At 41.9% G+C, this 16264-nt stretch overlaps 1 protein-coding gene across 3 annotated transcripts in view; it reads right to left on the minus strand.

Moving 5' to 3' along the window:
• RALA (RAS like proto-oncogene A) overlaps nucleotides 1–16026 on the minus strand; it is a 28241-nt gene extending 12215 nt beyond the window's left edge. The window contains exons 1-2 of one of the 3 annotated variants that reach the window (XM_084509785.1): nucleotides 15960–16026; nucleotides 7672–7761 (exon numbers count right to left, since the gene is read on the minus strand). The gene's annotated coding sequence lies outside the window, so the exon portion shown is untranslated. Of the gene's footprint in view, nucleotides 1–7671; nucleotides 7762–15220; nucleotides 15314–15959 lie in introns of those variants that run through there. The other 2 variants (XM_084509786.1, XM_084509787.1) reach the window with 2 other exon arrangements.
• Between the last annotated feature and the right edge of the window lie 238 nt (nucleotides 16027–16264).

Below are 16264 nucleotides of genomic sequence, written 5' to 3' on the forward strand. Positions count from 1 at the left end.
AAGAAGCATAAGAGATTGAGTCAAAGAAAAACTCAGAATTAAAACAAAACAAAAAAAACCCTGACCCAACCGGTCAGAGCAGTATCCTGAGTCATCAAGTCATCAATAACCATCAGTGAACAACATTCCAGTAAGATACTGAAGACAGCGAAACTTCGTGCTACCACATACTCCAAATCTTAACGATAAGCTTGCCATAAATATTCTGTCCCATTGTGCAGCAGGAGGAGGTTAAGCACGGTCAGTTGATTTCAAGTTCTTCATAATCCAATAAAGATACAAGATGAGCAAACTCATGCCTGCTGAACAGTAGACATGAAGCTAGCAGACAGAAACAAGCTACACACCAAGCAGGAATGGTCTGATTCTGTGCAAACGGTATTCAATCCAGAGAGACTGCTTCAGAAGAGGTACTCCATCTGAGAGAAGACAGACTTTGAAAGTGGTAGATTTTAAGTTACTGCCACATACTTCTACCTATTTCAGTCTGCTTTTAAAAGCAAAGTGGAGCATAGAATCCAATTTTAACAGTAAAGAACCTAAGATCTTTCATGCAAAGTATATTTCTCTATCCCTAATTCATGTAGCCTGACTTATTTTCATAAGCGTTCATTAAAAAAGTATAAATTTGGGTCATACCTCATTTTTTAATTGTCCTACTTAATAATTATGATGAAATTAACAGAGACTGGGGAAGGAATCCTCTTTTGCATAGCTCAAAAAAAAAAAAAGAACACTTTCATGTTTTGTTTAAAGTGCTTTTTTATTTTCATTTTTGTCCAATCTTGAAGTTGCAAAACTGTTGTGAGGCCAGAAGATAAGCACAGGCCCCTCCTGCAGCAGAACCCCATGTTATTGTACAGCAGAGAAAGGTTCACACAGAACCAAGCAGGGTGTTGTCAGTAGCTGTATAATCCATTCGTACAGGTCAGCTTTTTACCACACCCATTGGTAATCCCCACCCCAGCAATAATGCTGATGACATACACGAGAGTATTTTTAAACAGTCCTTTGTGTAGCCTAACAAGTTGGAAGGGAAGTGAAAGCTTAACTGGCTCAACAACGTACTTCCATACCTTTACTCAGAAGGGCCAGAGCGCTGTCTAACCACCATGCTGTGGATCACTCCTCACCTCTGCTGCTGATAAACTCCTAGGAAACTGCCCTTTCCAACATGCTTGAGCAAATAAGGGCACAAATGATTGACTCTCGGTGGCTGCTCAGCCAAAGTAAGCAGTTCTCTGTGCTCCTACAGCTGTTCATTACCTGCTTGCAGATAGCCACCCCCACAGTTCTGTGCTCCATCTGATGGCAGGCTTCCAGTTGGAGCCAGGATCACTTTTTGTGGAGCCAGGTAAGGCAGCGATCAGATTAAATCAAGAGAACTGCAGGAGAAGCAACTATAGTTCACATTAGCATCAGTCACAGCAACTTGTCCAACAGCACAGAAATCTAGACGAGGGGAAGAAGACCAGGTAGGAAAATAACTTAAGATCATTCTGTGTAGCAAAAGATACTTGTGACTCAAGGTATAAAATTGCTGCCTCTCTTGAGCGACTGGTATGTACATCTGGTAATGCTGACCTTTCCAGAGGTCCACACCTTGCATGGTACATCCTCTGTGCAAGAAACACTGTGGTAGCTCTAGTCCCCAGTGGATTCAAACACGATAGTCAGCTCTACTCACCTGCGGAACAAGCTGGAGAGCGCTCCTGTAGTGGGACTTGGACAAGGAAACTAGAGATGCTTGCATCACATTAACCCTTGCATAAAGTCTTGAAGCAGACTGGTTATCCAGAGCCACAAGAGCAGGTAGGATGATCAGGTAACAGGACAAAAAGAGGTTTTCATCTCTAGGGACAATGTTTTCTGGCCAGGTATCTTTTAAAGTATGTGATTGGGGGGGGGGAGGGCGGGAAAAAAAAAGAAAAAAAGAGTAGGAATCTTTGATCTCCCTACTACAAATATTTATTTTGCCCTCCTATCTACTTCTTCAGCCAAATAAGCTGAGACCTAAAAATAAATTTATGGGTGAAAAATAAAATATATGCTTTTTATCCCCTTACTCATCTTGCTCATTCAGAAGACTCCTCTTAGATTATCCCAATTTCTCAGATGCTCTTTGGAAATGACTTCTTACAGAATAACCTGCTCCAAAACATTTAATTGAAGCAGGCTTCCTTACAGCTCTGTGCCAATTGTCCTCTACATCCCTCCTCAGTATCATAGTCCTGATGTTCGTACTCATGTTAAAAGGGAGAAAAAACATGGCCAACAGAGTAGCTGCACACCAACCCAAGCAGGACAATGCATGCCCAGCTCACATTGCTTTCTTTCCTATAGAGAGAACACTGACACAGATTTTTTCCTATTTAGCCAGCATCAGATATTCAGGCAACTTACGGGAACAATCAAATTCAATGCACCCAGCCCTGTCAAAATGTACCTAAAACCAGCCAACAGGCCACAAATTAAGGAAGAACAGAGCGTATGATCAGACAGACTCATTTTAAAAAGAATTTGACTAAAAGCGGTCAAGAAGCTACTCTGTCCATTTTGATCCCCTCGAGTCTCATAAATGCAATGTCAATGAGAGCAGAGCAGGGAAGGAGAAGCATTACACTGCAAAGTCGCATCATTACAGGCAAGAATTCAGCTGGCATCTTCTGCAGTGCTATACATAAAGCTGAATGCAGGCTTTGTGAAAATGCAGTTGTCCTTAACAGGCGAACTTTGATTTGCTGCAGGCATTTGTTTGAAGGGGACTAGTTAAACATAGCTTTGTGTTTAAAGATAATCGGTACAGTTAGTATAGTAGATTCTAGTTAATAAGAGATAGTGGTGCCTTTCTTCAATTATAAAACAGTTTCTTTTATTAGTATTTGTATAGCCTTCTTAAAACTATGACATCAAAACTGAATTCCTAGTCTTTTGTTTCTATTCTCTTCCTTAATGGAAGATTGCATCAAGATTTGCAAGACTATAATATTAACCTCATTACCCACTCATTTTTATGATGACCAACTTTTTTCCCTGAGGACTGTTTCATATGGAGAACATCAATTACAACTGGTAGCTCATACATCACAGCACCTGTTTTTACTCTTTTTTTATTCAGTGAGCTAGAATTTGATACATTTGGAGGAACAGAAGTGATTTCATTGAAACGCGAGTTATGGGTACAATACTAAGAACTACAAATAGCGTGCTTTGACCAGAATACATCCAGAAAGGCAAAATATTCTACTGATTGCTTACTGAACAATTAAAGGAAATTTAATAATGGAAACCCATGACCTTCTGAACAAATAACTCATTTTATTCATTAAGCAAATACCTGCAGTATTACGTACTTTATGATTAATATAAACTATCAACTCCAGAAACACAAGCTAAAACTTTCTATTTCATTCTGAAGTGAAAATTTATAGTAATTGCTTGACAGTAACCCCATGTTAAGTGAGTTTGAACATTCGCTGAAGTTTCTCAACTTCTGCAAAGCAACTCGTAACTCTGTTGTCTCATGTAGTCTACAGGTTGCCAAAGTTCAGCATTCTGAGGAAAAAGCACGGAAGCAAGAATAAATAAAAAAACACAACAGGGCCAATGCATTTCCTGTCCCCAGAAATCACCAAGCAATATAACCTTATTTCTACCTTATTGGTTACTAAAAGATCACCGTTTCACCCAGCTACTTCATTTTTAGTAGCTTCAGTTCAGTTAACAATCGCAAAATCATGTTCGAGAATGTATGGTTTGAAAATTATCAGTGCAGAACAGCGTACTAGATTCAGAGTATCTGGAAGACAACTCATGGATGACTCAGATATTCCTGCAACAAAAATGTTCCTGGAAATGTAAGAAGGCAACTCCAGGCAGGCTGAGCCTAACTAGTCATCCCTCCCAACAGCTGGTTGCAATTACACTATTCAAACCAGATCAGCAGAAACACCCCATGACCCAGGAACAGACAGGATACATGAGGACATAGGACAGGATACACGATGCCAGCTGCTTTAAGAACTGTAGAGTAAGGAAGCTTTTGAGGTTAGATCAGCATTACTTTAATAAGTGACATTCCATGTCTCAAGCTTGACTCGTGTTTTTACTGCAGTTTAAACATGCAACATCTGTCAAGCTCAGCATGAAGTAACATCAGTGTTGTGTTAAGGTAGAACAAATATTTTAAATATTAAATAATCACTATAAACTCTAAGTAGTAACCTAAAGAAAGATGAAATTGAACCCCAATTTTACATCAAACCTATCTTGGAAATAACTAGTATCATTATACAAAGAAACAGGCCTTCAGAAACACTTTCCTCTAAGTCCTTTCCTTTCTCCTGCATATAACCCTTTGACATAAACCTGCGTAACTGGGAATTAGGATTCAGTTTCCCATGACTTTAACAGGCAGTCAAACCACATTCAAAGTTTGGTAGGAACTCCTCTTTCCAAAGCTTTCTAATGCATACTATAAAAGGCATTTGTCTCTCCCACACCCACAAAACAAATTTACTAAGGTGGATACACAGCTACTAAAGAGAGTAAAGAACAAAAAGTGACTTAAGTTCAATCTCTCAGCAGCAACAAATCTCCTCAGGCAAGAGACCTGTACTTCCCAGCTTCTGGAGATGGGTACTTTGAACTGTCACAGCATCCAGGCACGGAAACGAGAAGAGTCGACCAGTGAACTCCTCCAGTAACTGAGGCCCCATCCTTCCTAAAAATTACACTGCACCACTATAAAGAACAGCAGGTCCCTTCATGCCAGCAGCACTGTGCTCTTAAGACATCACTGCAAGAACTGAGAGTGGCCAAGAAGCCACTAAACGGGACCCAAGCTCCCAGCTGTCCTGCAGTCTTTCTGAGGCTCCACCGGGCCTCAGTGCCAGCTTCTGAGCACAGCCGGGAAGTAAGCCGCAGCTTTTGAAGTGAGACTGGATCTGTATTCTACAGGTTTTAAGTCACCGTTTCAGCATTTGGTTATCAAAAAGCCTCTTTGGCATCCTGCAAGTAGACTTCTGAGTAGGCGCCTCCACAAAGAAGTTTCTTGAAACCCATATGGAACAGCACAAAAAAGCCTTGAAGAACTGAACACCAGAAATATTCTGGAACAAGATCAAGGCCTTCAGATTTTAAACCTTGCAGTGTACCAAAAAGAAAGTGAGCAAGATACATCGCTGTCCACATAAAGAGCTGACAAAACACGCAACACAAACCCACCTGCGTGCCTGTGATACTGATATAAACAGAGCCTGCCAGTCTGACCAATATTGCCAAACTGTTCCCTGACTGAACATTGGACTACAGCAGCTGCAGCCTATACACAATGCAAGCGTTACAAGGTCGCTCAGCCATAATTTAGTACCTGCTGAAGATTCCTCACCTTTTGCAAATTATGTGATGGTTGCCATGGAACATCTGGAAGCCTTCTAGGTACCTGCCATAGCTCACCTGGACTGATCCAGAGATCAGTGTGAAAAGAAACAGGCTCAAGCCCAGAAGCTGGGTTAAAACCAAGAGCAAGCTTGTTTTTATAGTTCAAATGACCGAAGTTACATTGTGAAGTAATTTTGTTAAAATACACATTTACACCACAGTCTAGTTTGTTACCTGGCTGGTACCCCATCTCAGTCTATCGTAATCACTGAGAGAACCCGAGCTTTCTGACACTGACAGCACTGAAGTGCTGCTTTAACACAAAGTGTAAATGCCCTGTCTTCTCTTAGAATTCAAACCTACACATTTAGGCACTTAACCCAGAATATTAACAGAAGGTTCTCATTCCGTATTGATATAGCTTTATATAGCATGAGGAGAGAATTAACAGTAACAGCAGTCATGACAGAAGACTGAACAGCCATCTCACTAGCCTGTGAAATTCATCGATGCTAGAGGCTTGCAGAGAGGTTCATCTAGGAAAGATTCAGAGGCAAAAAAGAAAAACAGGTATTCCACCAGATTTTCTAGTATAAGCAACACTAAGGAAGAAGGAAAGACTAAAACTGAAGACGATGACATATGCAGACAAAGCTTGCATACCAAATACCCATAATCAAGTATCATGACAAAAGTCAATTTACTGTCATGGGAGATGTCATGTAGAATATCTGCTAATATTTAATTTTATTCATCATTTGATGGAGAAAAAAAATCACCTTTTTCCCTTTCAGATAAATGTCAGCAACAAGGCATAGACCACAAGGATGAATTTTCCTAGCACAGAACCAACAACTTGGTGGTTAATAATAAGTTAGTGCTATTCAACTAAGGACCAAGGGAAACACTTCAAGGACATGGTTAAACTAGTGTCACCTAAGACATACTAGCCAGAGACATTTTCACCCTGCATTTCAAGGGCAAGAAAGCATCTCAGGAAGCTACAATTTTTTGACTAGAATAAGTCAGGCATCATTCACACTTGCACCGAGCTACCGCTTTTCAGCTGTTCTGGAAAGCAGCAAAAATGGAGTTCCCTAGAAGGCAGTATGCCAGAACTTGCAGCAAGAGCCTCAGCATTTCACTTTTAAAAACAGTTCAAGAGCTCTGCTTTCAGAAAGTTGCTCACAGCATATTCAGTGTCATAAAACCAGCTTTTTTTCCCCCCTTGGTCAACCATATTTCAAAAGAAAACTCAACTACATCAATGTGCCCTTTTTGCCCCTTTACACTTCCATTTCAACATCCATTAAACATATTTAAGGAAGATTAAAATGCAAGCATTCTGAGTTGGCTTGACAAAGTAAGGTATTTAAACAAAGAATGAAGAAGGCTTCCGAAAGGTGTACTTGAAACACATGTATTTGCCAGAACATGTCCATAAATCAAGATTTTCTCTAACACAAGAATCACTTTTACTGTTAACAACACCATACTCTTTCCTCAGATAGAAATTCAGAATGTCAGATGTGCATTTCTGAGAAAAAGCAAATATCAATCGAGTCATTTTTAAGGCCAGAAAGGATTACTTAAGATCCCCGCTTACTCAGACTGAAACTCCAGCCAAATAGTTTCGCTGGTCTATAGGCAGAAAAGTTAACTTGCTACACAGAAATCTAGAAAACAATGGTATCTGCAAAGCAAAAACAAGTTCCTTCTAGGCTCATGGCAGGCTGCATCAACACTCTCAGGCTGATCTACAGAAGGGATGCCATCAGTGTTTGCATGTTGCATGCACCTCGCTGCGCAGTGAGACTAGTCCTGATGTTAATAGCTCAGGGAATTTCTCCTGCTCCAAACAACTTACTTTGCCTCATTAGCCATTCATATATTATTATGGTAAAAGAATCACATGGACACCCTTAAATCCTTTAAGGTATTAGTACAGAAAGAATGAACACAGAAGCCTTGTTTGAATAACACTCCTATGAAATTCTTGACATAGAAAAAGTTTAAGCTTTCAAATAAAGCATTTGAGGCAGATACCGCCTTCTTCTGTGTGACCAGTGCCCAGCTGGACAGAGTTTCAACAAAAGCAGAGTCAGAATACCAACTTATCCTAACAAGTAATCCCCACTCTTTTTCTTAATTGGCTTTTGGCAATGACAGATGCAGGAATAAGTGATTCAGCAGGTACAAGCACATTTACATCAAAGGCCGCAGCACAAGTGGTGCAAGCACACAGGACCAAACACAGATTATTAGCAAGAGACATCACGAAGCAGGTACCACTAAATTCTCCGTCTCCTCTTCACAAATACAGGCAAGCGTTCTCCCTCTCCACAGGCAGACTGCATCAATGCACCAGCCAACTGGAACCTAACAAAATAGGAGTGTGTTGGATTTTGCATTTCAAAAAAAAAAAAAAAATCCTTTTATTCCGCTGAGGAATCATCCAGCTGTAGCAAACAAATTTCATTAGTGAAATCTGACTTGGCAAAGTAAGTTACTTAATCATTGTATGACTTTACCATCTGTTGTACCACCCCATTGCAAATGTGTAAGTACTCTTTTGTAGTAGTACTGTAAGAGCATAACTTTTGCAGCCATATATGTTCCAGTAAGTCCCCCCCTCCTGTTTACATTCTGTACAGTGTAAATTGCTCTGCCTAAAATCCTAATAATTTTTCTGTTTTATTCATGGCAAAAGGATTTCATATGCATGACTCCGTGAATGAGACTGGTTTGCAAATACACGAGGACTTGTAATTAACCTTTTGAGAAGGTGATTCAAATGCACAAGTGGTTGTAGACCTGACATTGCATATTAATACGACACTCATGAAGCTGAAATACAATTAAGTCTGATCCCTCCCAATCTTGGACACAGTTTATTCTTAAACTATTATATTTATCATTTGAGAATTTGGCAGTCAGTGTGGTAGACCTAAAAGACCCAATCAGCAATTAATTGCCTTTTAGTTTGATGTATACTTGCCAGTCATGTGATAATGGTAGAGTTTAATGGCTATTTCACGTACTATGGACATAAAACAGACAGTTGCTAGAAATGGATGGCATTTGGTTCATTAACTTAGCATGAAGTTTTTAACGTTCAGGTTAATTCATCACTTTCCACATTAAGTCCCCACGCAAAGCGGTTTTGATTTTGTCCTGCTTAAAATACTGATATTTTTTTTCTGCTGTAGGGCAGAAGACATTTCCAAGTTAAATGTTCTGAAAATGTAAAGTAACTTCAAAAATTGTTTTTTGTTCTCACTTGAATTCCTACAGCTCTTACCGTGCACATAATTCAAAACACTGCAGAACTGTTAAATGACTTAAAAGAATAAAATTTTCTAAGTTTTAACATAACAATCTCTAAAAAAGCGTTCTTTCTATTACAGAAATGCACATGAAAATCACAGATTGATCTCTGAATGCAGAAGCAAACATGATGTGCATTCCAGAGTTCCTGGGTAACCAGGTAAAGCAGATATCAAAAACATAACTAGTTTTGCAATCACACACCAAATTCAAGAAATCTTAGAACAAGCAGCGGTAAGGATGGTACACATCACTAGATGGGTCTCAAGCGTCTCTCTTCCTGTGGTCAGCCACACGACACAACAACGACAATGGCATTCTAGCAGCGCTCACTAACCACAGCCAGTTTATTGTAAAGGTCAGTCCCTCCAGGGAAGAACTGTCTAGGGCAAAATCTGGTATCTCTGTCAACATTTAACTGAGTTAAACCTACACGTTGCAACACTAAACACTAAGTATGAGCTGTATTCCTTTCAGCACCCATGAACATTTAAAATCCAATGAGAAGCATGTGACCTAACACCTTTTCAACATTGCACCGTGTAATATAGGATTTCCTCTGGCCTGAAAAACCTTCCCTACTGCTGACTTATGAAAACATTTTCTTTCCAGCTGATCACTTGCATGCTCTCGATTCAGCTGCAATAACTTCTAACAGTGTCAGTTCTGCAGAGTCAGAACGTAATTCTACATCCTTTTTCCCTTAGGGATTTATTTCTTTCTCCTTAATATACATAAAGGCTGAGTCCCGCACAAATTCTCGAAGAGTTAGCTTCATTAAAACCCAGTTCGTTGTTCACAGATAATGGCCAGCAGGAAAGACCTCAGTCTGATGAGAAAGAGAAATCAAGTTTCTGAAAATCTCTCCTTCAAATTACTGACAAATCAGAGAATAACTATGCTAGCCTGACTGGGACAGTTATGAATATTTCAGCACTGTATTATATTGTATTTCACTGTTCATATTTCTTTAAAAATCCTAGTATTTGGCTGCAAAACTGTTTCCTGCTTCAGTTTCTCCTCCAATAATTATTTTTTCCCCCAAATGTGTTTTTTTAAAAAAAAAAAGTCTTTGAAAGATTACAATATTAAACTTTGTTCACCAAGCAGTTGGTGGTTTTCTTCAAATTTGCCAAACTACACGTAAGATCGCTAATACTAATTTGGTTTTGCAGTTCTTTTCAAAATACTCCAGCCTGAAGAAACTCACTTAAACTACGCACATTACACACATGGTCTCAGTCCTAACTAGTTTGCCTTGCAGAGAATAATGCTCTTCTTGGGTTATTTCATTCTTCTGTCCCATTTGACTTTGAGAGCTATTAAGAACAGCCCTTGCAAGACAGAAAAGACAACAGGGTTAAGCCTTCATGCAATCTTAACAAAAACAGATGCTTTTCTACTACAAAAGTTCAACATGTGCCAAACCAACGATTACCTAAGAAGATCAAGTTTGGCAACAGGATCCAAAAGAAAAGCCTTTAAAGAGACAGAGACAGGACAGTAAAGAAGTTTCTTTAAAATAAAATAAAAAATAAAATAATAATAATAATAAAAAAAGCAGGACCCTCTAAACTTTTTGAATGATTTCAAGAAACATTGCATATCCCACTCTTCAGTAGTTGGACAAAAAGTGGCTGAGAAATACTAGCATTTTGGTAAGCAGCTGCCCTACAAAATCATTATTTAAGTGTAATTGTAACTGTAAACCCTACCAGTAAAGCTAATAACTATACGCACTCATTTAGAGTTACTGGTTGACAAGGAGCCAGTCACATGGGAATACACATACAGGCTTTCCTATAACACTTTCTGGATCAGCTCTTGAAGAACATCAATCTCATAACCCTCCTATTGTGAACACAGGAAATACCCACCAGCAATGTCTGCTATGGGATTATTATTTATTTTTTTTTAAACAAAGCACAGAAACATTAAAGATGTACCATATGTATGGGTCAAAAGCGAGTTTCTTCCCTCCTCACAGCAGTAAAAGAAGGGTAAAAAGCACAGATCACAACATAAGAGCCAAGTTATTATCAAGACAAGACTTAAACAAGAGGACTGAGGTGTGACTTGGATGAAGATTTAGAATTTAACTCCTCTAAGTCCAAAGAGCCGTGATAGCTCAAGCTCTGCTACACAACCACAACTGAAAGACCCAAGTTCTTCCCAGAAAGAACACTGCAGCTACACAAATCATTTGGATTTTTAATACTTCTGAAACAAATGCAACCGTATTTTTGAATGAATTGTTCTGAAAATGGTTCCTTGTGTTGAACTACAGTTAAAACTAAATTAGTACTGATGCAAACCAAAGTAGTAATTCAGACCAGTAGCTTTCTTAAAGCCATTATTGTTCTTTTTGTAGTCTTCAATTAACAGGGACAAAACAATCAAGTAATACCATTTTATGCATCTCAACAAGTTACAGTGCATATCTTCCTATTCTGGTACTCCAAGATGTTCCAGCCCACACTGAATTTCATGATGAAAGTTACATGTATTCCATCTTTTTTTTTCACTGCAATGCTGTTTAATAATTTTAGAGGGTGAACTTGCTTAATGAAAAGTCATTTCTGATATTTAGCCTAATGCATTTGCTCTCTAAATTCTGAACGACCATGCAGGTCTGTATAGAGGAGGAGTCCAGACTGGAGTGTTTTCTTCCTAGGTTAAGTTTTCCTATTTTATTATGTACCTTACTTCCAGTGCATATGAATGAACTAGAATCTCAGAGCCATCGTGTTTGATTAGCAGCAGGGAAAAAATAAATAAATACACAACCAAAAGATGAAGAAAAGAGGCTTCAACAATTAATACTGATATGGACCAGTGCTGCATCAGTGATTTCCCAATGTAAATTACATCAGTGGAGAAAAAAAAAAAAAAGCCCCAAACCACCCTTGTATTATACATTTAAAAACAGTGATAAATCTCAGACCTTTTATACATTTACGTTTTTGAAGTTAAATTGCAATAATGACTACTGAGCTAACAGTAATAATCACACTGGTCCAGTCACTGGAGCACTGCATTAAAGTCTTCATCGAGATATTGTTAAATACAAATTTTGACCTCACAGAAACTGCTTGTTAGAGTGTACAATTTAAAGTTATTTCTTAAAAACCAAGAGTCCTGAGGGTTGGAATGAAGTTTTACTTGCATGTTACACTACAAAAGTGGAATTAATTTAGGTGGTTAAGTACATAAAAACTTTCTAATTTAGTGGTGTGGTACCAAAACAGCTCTGGCACACAGTAATTGCTTTCATTCAGTATCCAATTTTGCTTACTTTGACATCCATAGTAACAGTGACAAGTGATTAAGGATGAGCTTCTCCCACCCTTGCTTTGAGTAGAGCCTTTGGGTCCATCTAGTCAAACAGCTTCCACAGCACCACGTCAAGGTGGTGTTTTTTGGTCAAGGGTGTTTTTTGGGACCGGCACTGCATGCCTGCAGAAGTCAGTCACAATAACACTGTTTTTTGGTCTGTATAGCTTATTTCATTTTAAAGCCTGAAATAAATTCCACCGGGGAAAGTTTAGCTGGAATGAACTACTTCCACACTAACCACCCTTCCCAGGGAAGAGCAGAGCTATGCCGAGAGGACTGCACAACCCTGAAACGACAGGTTAGCCTTACTATGTGCTGCCCAATGGGCTCCGTTCAACAGGAGCACTGGCAAAGAGCAGGTGATACAATGTGTAGCTGGCTCTTACTGCTCTCAATAGAAGCTCCGTGCCTGGAAGACTTCCATGTTTACTGCACTCTGTTTAGTGTTGACGTGGGCGTTACTCATAAGCATTCTCAGACTACTGGAGACAAGGATCAGAGTTAAAGATCAAGTCTAACAGCAGCACAGAAGGGGACAGCTAGCATTTCAGAGAGTAAAGTGAAACAGGTACCGAGGCCTGAATGCGTGGCAGATCCTTTCTACCTACCTACCAAGCACAGGTACCGAGCTCCTTTGCAAAATCACATTTTCCGTAATTTGCAGAAATGCCAGTTTGGTCATACGGTGCATTTACTCGCAATTTTTTATCGAAACCTTGTGGGCCACTGCACCAGGCATTCCCACACTGTTGCATCAGATGATGTAGTAGTAAGCTTACTGGTAAGGAGAAAAAACACAATGTGCTAAATGAACTGTACCGGTAGGAATTCAATTTATACTGTAATCACTGAACTAAGGAGCCAATATCACAAAATAAGCATCATCAATTCTACTAAGTACCGACTGCAGAGTTACTACGCAACCAACTCCATATCTTGTTTGTGCTACCTTCTTTGCATTCCTGGCTCCTCTCCACATTACCATCATAAACTGATTACAGCACAGCTTATTTTGAATTCTCTATAGTAACTGTCGCTCATTACACTTCCTCTTTACATTGCCTAACATCTCCTACACACCTGTTTCTTCATTTTTCTCCTCTGTGCACAGCATACCAATCTGTTGCCCGAGAGGTGCTAGAAATCTTGACGGACATAAAACTAATCCAAAACAAAACATTAGTAACAAAGACTAAGCCAGGCTGTATGCAAGGGCAATCAATCCTCTCTCATCAGGAAGTTGTAGTGCAGTATTACTTAGCTGAAACCACACTTCTTCCCTACTTGCTTCCACTCCTAAATCCAGCTCTGCTTTCTCTTCAGATTTTTTTGCTCTTGTGCAGGGCTTCTAAGACTCAGCCATATAAGCCAAATGCTCTGATTGTTGGGTTCGTGGCTACCAAAGAGATCTGACAAATAGGTGTGACCACCAACAAAGCCTTGGTTGGTAGGTGCTCACTCCCACTCCCAAAAGTTGAGAAAACATAAGAAGCAAACCAAGATTTAACAACTCCCTGGGCTGTCTGCAAACCAAAACTGGAAGTTTCAGATTCTGCAGACAGTAAAACCTAGCAGTAACATTTTAGACTTACCACCCCAAGAGCTGATTTTCTTAAACACCACATCAGGCAGACTAATAACATATAGCCATTCTTCCCTCCTTAATAATTCATACAACATTTTGCAGAACGTTCAGTGGAGTTGCGGTAATTAGACCGACTCTCTATTTTCTTGGTTCCTTACATCCATTCTTCATAAGGTAGGAAGGAGACTTAAAACAGTCGTCCCATAATTGTGCGTGTGATGTGGGTAGGCCGTAATATATTCACTAGAAAGCTGTCACTAGCATACCGAACTACCTTGTTCACTTAAAATAGATCTCAATTTAGATGCAAAGTAATTTCAATAGCTTGGAGCCATCAGAAGTTTGCTGGAAGTTGGCTGTAAGCGCTCTCCAGGGGGTGGGAAGCTCCCTGCCCAGAACACAACAGGTCCACTACATCCTATAGCACTGGCTTGGTTGGCAAAACAAACAAATCCGATCACCGAGTTACATGACTTTTCTCGTACAATTATTTCTTCTTCAATTGTGAAGCCGCGGGGAAAACAATGCTGTTGGCAATCAGCCGAAATGTTTGCCTGGACAACTTCTGACGTAACCAGACACCATACCTACATTACTCTTTGATACCAAGGAGCGGGCTACATCAGTTTCTAAGGCGGCAACATCCTTTGCTTCAGCAGTTCTACCTTCCAAGTCAGACGCACTTGAAATTTAACAGGGGCAAAGGCTCATCTCAGACAGAACACTCCTGCTTCAGGGCAGCCCCTTAAAAAAAGTCACTGCAGGGGTGTCAGAGGATGGCTTAGCGCCAGTTAAGAGCAGAACTGTTCTTATGGATGGGTGTCTGAATACAGGGGAGACTCAGGTCACTGCAAGGCCTATAACAACGCTTATTTAACAGTCTCATATTCCCCTTTAGTTGCTTTTAGCCAGCACTGCCTTATCTGCAGAGCCACATCTCTCACCATCCTGACTCCACCTTCTCCCCCAGACAACCAATTTCTATGGATTATGTATATAAAGAGAACATGCCCACAGGTAACAGATTACAACAAATGCATGGCAAGCCCACATTCTAGCTTTCTCCTCTGTGGCTAGAGACACTCTCCTTAAGGTTTAGGAAAACAAGAAAGACCTTATTTGAACAGTGCCAAAGCACAAGCAACTCTTAGAATACTGATTTCATCCTAAAAGAGTTGTATCTTCCCCTCCTCAAATTTAGAGGAACATGGCAAAGCGAAGACTGAGATGAAGGAATTTGTATTAGTAAAGGCGCACGGTCACTATTTAATGTCACAGCATATTTAGCCCCACCGTTGACTTCTCATGCAGAGTACTGAGGGCTTTTTTTGACTGTTTTGTGCAACAGCACACCTCTTTCATTTTCATGGAGGGGGATAAAAGGCAAACATCACCAACACTAGCAACCCCTGTAACTTCTGCCATTAAGTGTCGTGTAATTCCTCTGCCACCTATTAGGAACGCATGCAACTTCCCAGGGTTTAGGTGTTGGGGTGCGTGCTATTAGGTCAATTAGGCTGAAAAGAAGAAACGTGATTTTTAATGAAGAATCGCTATTATTTGTGCTAATAACTACGGGAACGTCAGTACCTTCTCCAAGTCCACGCAGCTCCCCTCTTTCCCCAAAAAGCCTGAAAGTTGACCGAAAATGATGAAGAGCCGCTGCTGAGCTTGTTTTCTTCTTTTTTTCTTTTTTTTTTTTTTTTCTGCAGACCTTTCCATAACCTACCCACCCACCTCACCAGCAGCCAACCGTACCGCTCCCAGCCGGGGGACCGCGAGGCTGGGCGCTGCAGCACGCAGAGGCTGAGCACTCGGGGGTCGCTTCCAGCCCACTGCCCTCCTACCAGGAGCACCCAGGGGTGCTCGGCGGCGGGCACCCAGCTGGGGCAGGGGGGCTCAGGCGGTGCCTGGCCCGTTCGCCCTACGAGGAGGGAAGGAGCCGGGGCCGGGGGCTGCTACCGGAGCCCCCCCCCCCTCGCGGCTCGCCCAGCCGCGGCAGCACCCAAGGGTGCTCCTACGCGGGGGGCCCACCGAGCCTTTTGTCCGCCATGGGGGAGGGTGGGGGTGGCCCACCGGAGCCAACCCAGCCCTCTCCCTCTCCCTCTCCCTCGATGCGCTCGCGACGCCCCCCCCATGTCGCGACACGTTCCCGAGTCACAACAATCCCCCGGGTATCGCGACACCCCGCCCGCGTCGCGACACCCCCCGGGTGCTCCCGCCCGTCCCCAGGGTGTCTGGGAGGGGCGGGAGGCCGGGGCGGGTGTCGCGGTGGTGCCGTGCCCCGCTCCCCCTCCCGGCCCCGCTCCCGGTCCCGGTCTCCCCTCACCTGCAGCGGCGGCGGCGGCGCGGGGCGAGCTCCGGGGCCCGCGGGGCGAGCGGGCGGGGCGGGACGCGAGGGGCGGGGCTACCGGGAGCCCTGGCCACGCCCCCCGGCCGCCGGGCGGAACCCGCTTCCGGGAGGGAGGGGGGAGCCGGTTCCGCCGGGGCGCGGCCCCGTCATGGCGGCCTGAGGGGGCGGTGGGGGACAGCGGGTGGAGCCGTGCCCCTCAGCGCCGAGGGGACAGCTGGAGGGAACGCGAAGCACCGGGAGTGATAGATTATGGGGTTTCTACTAGCTGGATCGGTGCATGA

The sequence above is a fragment of the Aythya ferina genome (genome assembly GCF_964211825.1).
Source record: "Aythya ferina genome assembly, chromosome: 2".
Taxonomy (NCBI): domain Eukaryota; kingdom Metazoa; phylum Chordata; class Aves; order Anseriformes; family Anatidae; genus Aythya; species Aythya ferina.